We start from the raw sequence: 11,440 nt of genomic DNA on the forward strand, positions 1-11,440 counted from the left end.
GTAACTCACAACAGTCAATTCCAAGTCAAATCTCACATCATATTCTGCAAGTCTACCAGTGGTTTTTTTTTTTTTATCCATTCATTGCTGAACGGTTGTTTTTGTTAAAAGACCTATGGCGCTTGCAGAGTAAGATTCATGCACTTGATTGGGTAAATAGTTTTAGTGCACGTAGCTCCTGTCCTAACCGTCGTCGTGTTTAGATTTTGAGGCGCACACTGCCGGAGCGGAAAGATCGAGAGGTGAGGCCGATGACAGACTGAAGGAGACAGACAGCCTGGCTGCCTCTCTTTGACTTTTCCAGGGTGGGCTGAAGACAGTGCCAGAGGGGATGCCATGCATGGTGCAATGCCAGGAAAAGAATCCTACGCAATAACTGGGGGAGGCAGCATACACAGACACACATTTGTGCGCACAGACACGCAATAAACACTTGTTATACACAAGCAATTCACTAATTAGGGGCATGGAACCGAAATTAGTGAGCACACACAAACTGACAATACCACAGACACACATGCACACAGGGATTTCCATGGACACCCAGATGCAAACTAAACTCTTATACAAACACGCACAGACACACACATACATAACCTATGCAAATGAGCTCCAGAGGCTCCATGGCATGTGGCAGATGCCCAGTTCTCCTGCCCACATCCTGTTTCCAGTCCGAACCAGTGCTCGCCTCTTCAGGCGCATGGCAGCAGCATGGCCGTCGATGAAAAAATGACACTGATGATTTTTAGACTATGCATCATTTCTGTTTTACTCTCTAAATATAAATACACATTTAATTACACCCAATTCTTTGTAATGTCCTGTTTCTCTGTTTATCTGCATCTATTTTTCCTACCCAGCAGACGTGAGAGTGTGTGATTCATGTTGGTTGCTCACGGGCACTTTAGGCACAGTAAAGGTTTGCTGACACAGGACTCAGATCATGTAGCTAAAGGCCTGTTTCTGCTGCTGAAGAATTCCAGTTTTTACAGTCCTGCACTTTTTTGTTGCATCAATAACGTCGGTGACCGTCGGAGCACCCTCTCTGCAGCTGCCCTCGATTGTTTGCCAGATATAATGAGAAAAAGTAACTCAAATACAAGCTAGAATACACACACACACACACGGGCGTGGTGGTGGTTGACTCTTGAGTGAAAATAGACACATGTGTTCCCGAAAGCTTGGGCGCTTTTTGCTGTAAGCCGTTAAAGAGAGGGATTGTGGGTGATACATGCTGCCTGGAGGGCTCTACGTGAAAGTTCTCACTCTTTTCTTTCCCATGCTTCTCCAGCATATAGAGTCGTCTGCAGCTCGGCTCATAACTGCCACATGCACGTTGGTTTTCATTACGCTCGCTCCTCCACTCTGTGTAAATGCGATGGATTACAAGCATTTTGTATATTTCATGAGACCATTTTCTGTGTCATTCAACCAACAACAGACATTTAGATTTGCCAAAGCAGGAAAATAACAGGTGAAACTAGTGATACGAACATTTCTCATTGAGCCAAACTGTGAGATAGTGAGCACAATACAGGGTCCTGAGTAATATGGATAATATTAATTAGATCTGTGCTCCTCCTGCTATGAGACGGGGACAAATTGAAAAATGGGGAAGCAAGATTTTACTGCTAATGAGTTCACATAGAAGGAAAGACACTGTGAAGTGATGCAGACAGGAGAGAATCCTGAAGGTTTAATCCAGTACAGTAGATCTTACCACAACTACTAATTAGAAATGGAGCAGCAGGTAAAATGAAGGAGTCGCAGAGATTAGAAAGAAGAACTATAGAAGTGAGAGTCAAAAGAAGAATGAAAGGATGAGGAGCGGTAGAGGGAGAAGCTGTAAGATGCACGCACGCACGCACGCACGCACGCACGCACGCACGCACGCACGCACACACGCACACACGCACACACGCACACACACACACACACACACACACACACGTCGGCTATATTGCTCATCCCAGCGAGGGGTTCAGGGGGGGAAATCCCCGGGGACTAAGTGAACTCTTAGCTCCTTTGCCGCCACATCTGGATGACACACCACTGCCAAGCATCAAAGGGAAGGATGGTCAGACAGGTGGGAATACGACTGAGACACACACACATACTGCGTATACATACATACATACATACATTCTGAAAAGCAGCAAACTGATCAGACAGCAGAGAACCGGGGAGACTTTAACACTGATCGATGAACATTTACTGAACTTTGCATAAAAAGTTTGGTGATGAATGATATCCAGGAGAGACCACATTACCTGACAGTTATAAATAAAACAAAATTGATGGTCTCATGTATTGATGAATTTAACCGTTCCCTGCAATTTATATCTGAAAGAGAACAGAAGCTTCTCAGCTGAGACCTCCTCTACTGCTTCCAACATATTTTTATCTTCTTCTGTCTTTTTCATTTCTTAGATGAAAGTTAGTTAAATCAGATAATCCGACTGAATCTGAATCATAACCCAGTAAATTCAGTCCTTTAAAATGTGACTGTCTGATTTGTCGCCATGGATTCACGTTGCACCTCTCTGCCTGTGGGATGACTTTAATAGATATATACGCTATAACCACTGCCCATTTTCGGTTTTTACCGATGTATCCCCTCCACACATGGACACTGCTCAGTGTGGATAAATCACTGCCTTACAGGACGCTCTCTGAAGCACATGTTGGACTGAGCAGCCAGTGGGGCACTCGGAGCCGAGTCTGGAGCCTTCACCCAGCTTGACGCCTGCCGCTGGTGATGGATGACCTGTGAGGGATGATGAATCGACTGCTGTCAGGTCCTCATCGCACTCTCATCTGGGATTCAGCCATAAGAAGAGGGGAGCGTCACCATTGGCCTGTGTTGTACTTCAAAATACATCTCATATCTCCTGAGGAGAGACGATGATTTCAGTATACGGAGTGTGATTTCTGTTCTTACAGTGTTTGTATTATGTCCTGTTGTAATGATGAAGTGATGTGTATATTGTGGGATTGTCATTGGTGATGTTACTGATTCCAGAATCTATTAAAGACACAAATTGTGGTCATCAAATGCCTTTAACGAAGACTCAATTTCTTCTCTCTCAAAATCGGACTTCATCCATCCATCCATTATCTACACCGCTTACCCTGTAACGGTTGCAGGGGAGCTGGAGCCAATGCCAGATGACATTGGGCGACAGGCGGGGTACACCCCTGACAGGTGGCCAGCGTATCCCAGGGTTAGGGTTAACAGACAACAACCATCCCCCAATCTGCATGTCTTTGGACTGAGGGAGGAGGCCAGAGAACCTGGAGAGAACCCACACTGACTCCTGACTCGGGGAGAACATGCAAACTCCACACAGAAAGACCGCAGCCGAACCAGGAACCTTCTTGCTGTGAGGCGACAGCGCTGACCACTGCCACACTGGGAATCTGACTTCAATTTAAACGTAAAAAATAACTTAGCCACTTTACATCATAAGGGTATAAATGTGGAGTGAGTTAGGCTTACTGTACTAAAGACAGCATTCCTGGATCTTTTTTAATATTCCCTGTATTATCATCCTCAGTATATGTAATATATTGTTTTTGTGGAGTTTATGAAGGATACACACCAAAGCTCAACTGGCGCCACGCTCCTTTGAACCAGCTGGTTTCCACTCTAATTCCAATTGTGCACATGAAACGGCACATGCAGCTTAATGTGCCCCAACTTCAATCGATGGCTTTGTGTGGCTTGTAGACAAAATAACACAGGAACAAAAGCATCATGATAAACACAGGTTTTTACGTAGCTTGAAGTGGCTCAATCCAAACAGCATAGGGAAATGTCTCTGACAACATTTAGAAAAACTTAAAAAATAAAGACGAAGAAAAAATCTCTACCACCTGTTGCTATTTTAACTATCATCTGAAAGAGATGCAACCTCATATCTGCCATCTGCTCTACATTTATCCAGCGTGTGGTGTAACATATAAACTAAGTCATCACTCTTAGTCCACAGTTGATGCAAGCCCTGTTTAGACGCCACATTGTGCACTGGTTCTAACTTCACACTCTTTGCTTTCCACACTCATTTCATCACATTTTCTTCATTTCCTGCTTGCAGCAAGCAGATGGATGTGAGTTTCTGGCTGTAAGGCCTGAGTGTTATCAGTGCTGAGTGAGAGCACGGCTTCCTGGTAGCTTCAAAGACGGCAGATGTTTTGAGCTCCCTCAAACCAAAGAGCTTTCATGAGCGCAGTTTCTCACTGAGGTGGTCAGCCGGCTTTATGACAACCAGCAGCACAGATGTTTTGTGTTGTGCAGGGAGATTGGGTTAATGCCCCGTGCTGATATTTCGAAAGCGGCGACATCGATAAGCTGTGGACCAGGACTGATATATCCACAGAGACCAATAAAGAAGAGTGGGCCATGTGGCAGAGAGACCGTCTCATTTCACACAAAACTCAGCTCAGGTGCAAATAGAAGAAGAAGACGGAAACCATGCGCCCCTCTCTCCTGTGTGTCCTAGTTCTGATTACTTCCTGAGGGTTCACCAGAATTTCAATCATTTAGCCCCTCCTCCTTTCTCCCTCTCTTGTACATCTGGCAAATGCCAGCCAATATTTATATTCATAACAAACAAAGACAGCACACAGAAGAGAGAGAGTGATATAGAATAACTCAGGCCGCGTGGCTCAGGAGGCAGATGCCACGCTGCAGTAGCCACGCTGGGATGGGCCGGCAGCAGATATTGGACTTCCCTCATAAACCTCCTCCAGCTGGCTGGATGGAGGACAACAAAGCCTTCAACAGCCCATTCAACCCTCTGCATCATCCTTACAGCAGCACGTCCAATTACAAACCAGATGTGGCCAAAGCCGTGGGATCAGGCCTTCCTGATTGGACCAGATCAACATCTCACATTTGATTCAGGTCTACATGAGAGTTTCTCTGCTTGTGTCATCCGGTTGTTTGTGTTGTCCAGTTGTGATCTCATGTCGATCGAAAAACATGTTAAATGAATAGTCTAATGTTTTGGTAAACATGCTGATTTAGTTGCTCTGTCAGGCAAAGCTAATATAAAGCTATGCTAGCTGTTTTCCTCTCTTACCACTCTTTACAGCATGTAAGCTAAGCTAACTGGCTTCTGGCTAGAAATCATTTTCTGGATATAAAGATTGGACGACATGACACTCCAAATTACGTCATCGGTGAAAGATGGCAGTGTTTGTATCCAGGATATTTTGGCTTCATTTCTGGATAGTGTAAATACATACTATAATAAATACTCCTATGTATATATATATATATATATGTTCAATAGATTATATAATTTTTTTGAATCAGTGAAAGTTAGTAAACTTTCTTTCACCTTGCCTCAACCTAGTCCCCTGTACTTAAGAAAGTGAAGTCCTGCATGTCCCAGAATACCATTTAACAGTAACTGAGAAAGCAGTGTAAAGAGTTTTTCTTTCAACAGACGGTAAAAGATTGATTCCAGTACAATTTGTCTGTTTGTAAGAAGAATCACCAGACTACTGTTGGAAAAATACACGATCAGACATTGAGTTGTAGGTACAACATGTGACACTAAACGCCGTCTTCCTGTTTCTCTCTCCCCTTCTGAACGACCTAAACCCGGCTGGCAATCAGTCAGCAATCAGGCCAATCAGGGCGGCAAACAAGCAAAACAAACAGCAGGAGGGTGAGCGATGGTCGGACGGTGCTCCTGTGGGCCCAACGTGACCTCCGGACGAGACAGCCTCATGACTAATTGGTGTTTAAGCTCAATCACAGCCTGCACACTTCCTACTCCTGTGAGCCTGTTAAATGGCTCTATTCTCTCTCTCCCCCCTCGTTTTCTCGCTCTCTGGCTCTCTTTCTCTCTCTCTTTCTCTGTCTCCCTCCTGGGTCTCTAGCGCCCCACCTTCGGTCTGTCTGTCTGGGCCAGAGGGAGGCACCGTGGGAGTTTAATTGCCTCGTATTTCCACGAAGCCAAGTTCATTACATTAACAGCTCCGGCCCACGCTGCATACTTCTGACCTGCTGCAATTTGTTTTTGTATTTATTAGGCTGGCAGAGACGCCGCTTCCCGCTCAGCTGGGTGGGGGGGGTGCTGTGTGAGGGAGAAGGTCAGCAGGCACAGGCGTCCATTGTGATGCACCAGCCTTGGCAGATAGAAACATGACAGGAAAGTAGAGGCGGAGAGTGGAATGGCCTGCTCGTACTGGGAGAAATCAGGGTCGCTCTAGTGGAAATGCACAGGTATGAGGTGGTGAAGGGACGATTAGTGGGGAGGTCAGGCCTGGTGTTGACTCAAGGTGTAAACTTTGAGAAAGATTTAGGAAAACCTTAGACTAAATAGTGCACAATATACCAAGATAAACAAATCAATATATCCTGTTAACTATGATTAGTTATGCTTTATCATAGACAGTATTAAATAGCACAAGTTGACTTAAAGATAAAATATGTAAGAATTCTTTATTAACATATCTAAAAACGACGAGACATTTGTTATTTATTTTGTTTATTTGTGTATTTTCATAATTGATAAATTCTCCAACAATGTTCAAACGAAAAGAAATGTTAGATAGATAGATAGATAGATAGATAGATAGATAGATAGATAGATAGATAAAAATGGACAGACAGGAAAGTATTGGCTAAGATCTGTTCCGATCATTACATTCCCAGCATGATGCAAAAAGTGGTTGCCACATTCATGGACAAGCACAGACCCATGTCTCCATTCATGACTTTCTCTCAGTCCCGCCCACTGAATTTACAGTACACACAGTACTCACAGTCGGCCCTAACACACACTCTCTCTCCCTTTCACAAGGCCGGAGTTCCCAGTTTGCCACACACGTTGCAGTGACATGCATATATGGCATTAGAGAAGCGCAGAGATTTTAGAATAAATGTTGAAGAATTCTGTGTTGCAAAAGTGCGAATCCACCACAAATCCCGTGGCGTAATAACTCAGAGACAGTGTGTACCCTTTACTCTTGTGCAACCCACTGTGACGAGGCAGTAAGAAAACCACCAACTAATCTAAGGCAGCAACACTAAACAGATGTACTCCCGAAAAGAGGAGAGGAATAAAGGCAGGAGGATTGAGAAGAGGGAGAGACAAGGATAGAGAGAGTAGAAAAAGAAGTTAACAGCAGAAGCAAGACAATAGAGAGAGCAGGAGGAGAAGCAAGAGATCGTCTGAATCCAGTGGCCAGCATGAGTGAGCGTCTCTGAAAGTGGATATGAAGGCGGATGAGCCGCGCCAACCTCCGCTGACCGCATTAACAAAACCTAATGGAACGGCTGGCTCCAAGAGGCCTCGTCATCCATTATCTGACTGTTGCCCCGCGCAACCAAATAGGTTCATGGTCTCAGTGGCTGCCGTTCAGCTGTCATACACTATGTTCTCCCTTCTTCTCTGTCTTATTTCCACCGGCCGTAATGAAAAAGATTGGTAAATCAATTGGCGGATTACGTAAAGAAGCCGGGGGGGAATATTGCCTCCACTGGGCCTGTGGCCACAAATCACTGTAAATCAGCAGGAGAGGAAAGGAAGAGAATGGTCATATTTTGTATTGAGGGGCATTTGTCATCTCTATAAACACACCCGATCTACCATGTTGAGAGAGCAAGTGCAGTTCAAACACTAACAAATAATACTTTTATCGTACAACTTCTTTTATTCAATGAATAGCAACTATCCACTAAAACACAAAGACATTACAGCTTCTACCTTTGTCAATGTGTTGATTAGGTATCTCTTATTGATGGTTATATTGACCATTGACCAACATCATTTTTAAGTTTGTCCATTCTGGGCTACCGTACATAAGGAAGAGACCTGGTATCCAATGTAGATACAGTCTAAAAGTCTCATTCTAATTTAAGAAAAACACAACAGCTCCTACTTTTAGGTGATTATAAACTGTTTTTTTTACCTCCACAAAGGAGGTTATGTTTTCAGTTTGTTGTTTGTGTGTATGTTAGCAGGTTTACGCAAAAAACTACTGGTTGGATACCATTAAATTCAATTTGTTGCAGATCTAAATATAAATCTGGATGTGTGAATTTAAATGTGGTTTCATAAGGGGACTTTTGGGCCTTGAGGTAGGTGCTCTACTGAGTGTCACTCTAGTTCTATATAATATAGTGTTTCCACCTTCAAGGCTGTCATCAGGCAAACATCCGTGTGAACAAAACACAGGTTATATACAGACAGAACTCCACCTACAGGATATTATATGATACATACTTTCATATATACATTTTCAATATGTGCAGACAAAACACACAGCATAGTCCATAAAGGGCCATGTAATTGTTTTAACATACGCATAAAATACAAACAAAAAGAAAAAAAATATATATATATATATATATAAAGCTTGTCTTTGGTTTACTTGGATGTTTGCATGATTTACACTTTAATCAAGTGCTGGTTCATATAAATTACGAGCTCAAAATAGTGGATTTAGTGTCAGGTTAAAAACACTCAGATCCTCTGACCACTCTGTCCTTATTGGCAGATCCATCCATTAAGCAGGATCTTGCTGTTTCCCAAGCCTCTGCTCATTATCCAGAGGATTATAGTGTTTTAAGGAGTGAATGACTCAGAAGACCTGCTCCACAGATCTGAACCACCATTGTGTGGGGACAGTGGTGTTAGTGTGGAGAGCTCGGTCCAAAGAGCAACTCCCTCTTACAGTACATCTTTGGTATTCTGTGATTCTGAGCCTGTCGCTGGGCGGTTTAAGCACTTTAGTGTGGCCGGTGTTTGAGCAACCTGCCAGCATGGTGAGAAAATGACAGCACCCTCTAAGAATGGGAAGGGGCGATAAACCGAAGAGGGGGGGGGGAGGTTGCTTACATAGGCAAGCTACACAGAAGTTGCTTACTTTACTACGAAGCTGATCTCTCGATTAATGAGAGTGGTACTTACCCACAAACACAGTGACTGCACCTTTTGTGTGTTCGCACAGAGAGAGCGAGTGTTTTCCTGTGGCCGGGGGTCGCGACCAAAGGCTGGTCTGACTGAGGACATTCCCAGGGGCACTGGAAAGAAATGAGGACACTGAACAGCGTGTGCATTGTGTGTGTGTGTGTGTGTGTGTGTGTGTGTGTGTGTGTGTGTGTGTGTGTATTCGTTTTTGTTACGTCTTTAGGACTTTATCCAGTATAAACATTGACCTTGTCAGGACCTTATGGGGACCAAAGCCGGACCTAATTTTTGAGGTCCTGGTTAAGGTCCGGAGTAAGATGTGAATTGTGGTCAGGTTAAGGTTAGAGTTAGGTCTGATGTGGTCCTGGTTAAGGATACGGTTTTGGTTAGGCTGTCCACAATATATGGAAGTCAATGCAGTCCTAATAAGGTCCTTGTGGGGACAAAAATCAAGTATTAGTAAACCATAAAGCTTGAAGACATGTGTTAAGGGTTAGGTTAAGTAGTAACTGTTAAGGCTAGAGTAAGTCTCCAGGAAATCAATGTAAGACAAAGTTAAGTACTGTTAAGTCATGGAGACACTGTGCGTGTGTGTGTGTGTATGTGTTTGTGTGTGTCACGTTTTCTGAGGATGTTTTTTGATAAAGTGACCACGTGTGTTTTTCGTGAGCCACCGTGTTGATCCTGTGATGACAGGATGTCATGAATTTTGAGGAATTAGATTCATGTGACATGACTCACGCACATCGGGCACAAGGACGTTACTTTCCTCTTGAAACAAGTGTTCTTTTCTACTTTTGTCTTTATGTTGAGCAGCGGCCATGTTTTTCTCAGACCAGACCGTGAGTCATCTGCAAACGCTAATTCCTCAGTAATGTGAACTCATTACAGTGAGTCTCAACGTCCACGCTAAATTGGTTTTATGCATTGTGTGCTGCTCAACCCCTCACCAGCCTGGGCATGGATTACTCATACAACAGGAAATAATGACGCCAAGGTCCATTAAGTAGGATGGCAGGACATCATATCAGCATTAATCTCCCACTTAGCAGAGCAGCCCCAGGAGAGAGTGACAGGGATGGAGGAGATGAGAGAGAGAGACCATGATTTTATGCTCTTCCCAGATGGACTCTGGCTTTTTATTTGTATTAATATCATTTGCATTTCATTTTTGACTGTACATACATTTGAGCAGAGGATGTGAAACAAGCTGATCCCAGGCGAAAGTACCATTTTCATATCCCCTCACCTATTTGTCTAAAACCAATAAATGTGCACATTAATGGATGGATAGAAGAAGAAGAGCCTTTTGGATCTCTTTATAATCCTGTTACCTTTCCCTTAAAGTGATTGAGTGAAATGATTTAATTTGATTGGATGTGTTATCTACATGCCCAAAAGTGCAAGATGAGTCAGCAAGAATATGTTACAGGAGGAGAACGGATTTTATTTATATTTATTTATCAACTCAAAATGTTCTTTTGACACTTAATTGACATATGCCGAGATACAGCAGGACACTTATGGCCAAAAGAAACAGATGGAAAATTGTCTAAAATACCAAATTTGGTAAAAAGCACCCCTTCTCTTTTTAGAGATTAAATCTCTTTGTTCAAGGTCCCTGCCAAAACAATTTAATAACATAAAATGCATTTTATATTTCTCTGTGTCATGCAGAGCCAAAACTCTGACTTGTGCCTCAAGTGTAAATATCCCCAAAATATATTGATTATCAAAATAATTGCAGATAAATTTCTCTTAGTTAGAACTAAACTTTAAACATATGAAATACACTTTATGTTAAATAATACATTTCAGCATCAAAATAGGCCATGAAGGCCTCGTGATCAAGTCCTGATTATGGTCCTGTCGGTGCTTCATCATCATGTGATTGTATATATGAAAAAGAAGCTGAATTTATTGGATGCATTTTGCTTTACATGAGAAGAATATCAATTTTAAGTATAACTAACCAAAATCTGATGCGTTATCATAAACATCATTATCATATAACCCAATTCTATAGTTGTACGAAACAATGGATTAACTCTGAGCCAAATCATGGACACTTAAAATCCTAAAACTATGAAAACACTATGTAACTATTAATATTTCAATAATGATTACAATTAGCCTTATTATAATAATAATAATAATAATAATAATAATAATAATAATAATAGCATGTTATTGGTATTATTATTTTGTTTACTTTATATTTAGGGATAATCTAATTTTATTTTATTGAAGTCCATAGTCTCAGATATGTGGTGTACTGCGCCATCTAGTGGCAATAACTACTCCATGCCTCTACATTTGTAGCTGTCCTTCAAGATCCCTGAAGGACCGTTGATTATTCAGCTTGGAAATATTTAATTATCAGATTAATGTTATAAGTAAACACTTTATTCCAAACATAATTAAAACCTAAATGAAGTATTCTATGAAACTAGTGATACTGTTGATTTTGTTGTGGTCTCAGTCCAGAGATAGAGGCGCTCCCGTCATTT

Source organism: Hippoglossus stenolepis, chromosome 14 (genome assembly GCF_022539355.2).
Source record: "Hippoglossus stenolepis isolate QCI-W04-F060 chromosome 14, HSTE1.2, whole genome shotgun sequence".
NCBI lineage: Eukaryota > Metazoa > Chordata > Actinopteri > Pleuronectiformes > Pleuronectidae > Hippoglossus > Hippoglossus stenolepis.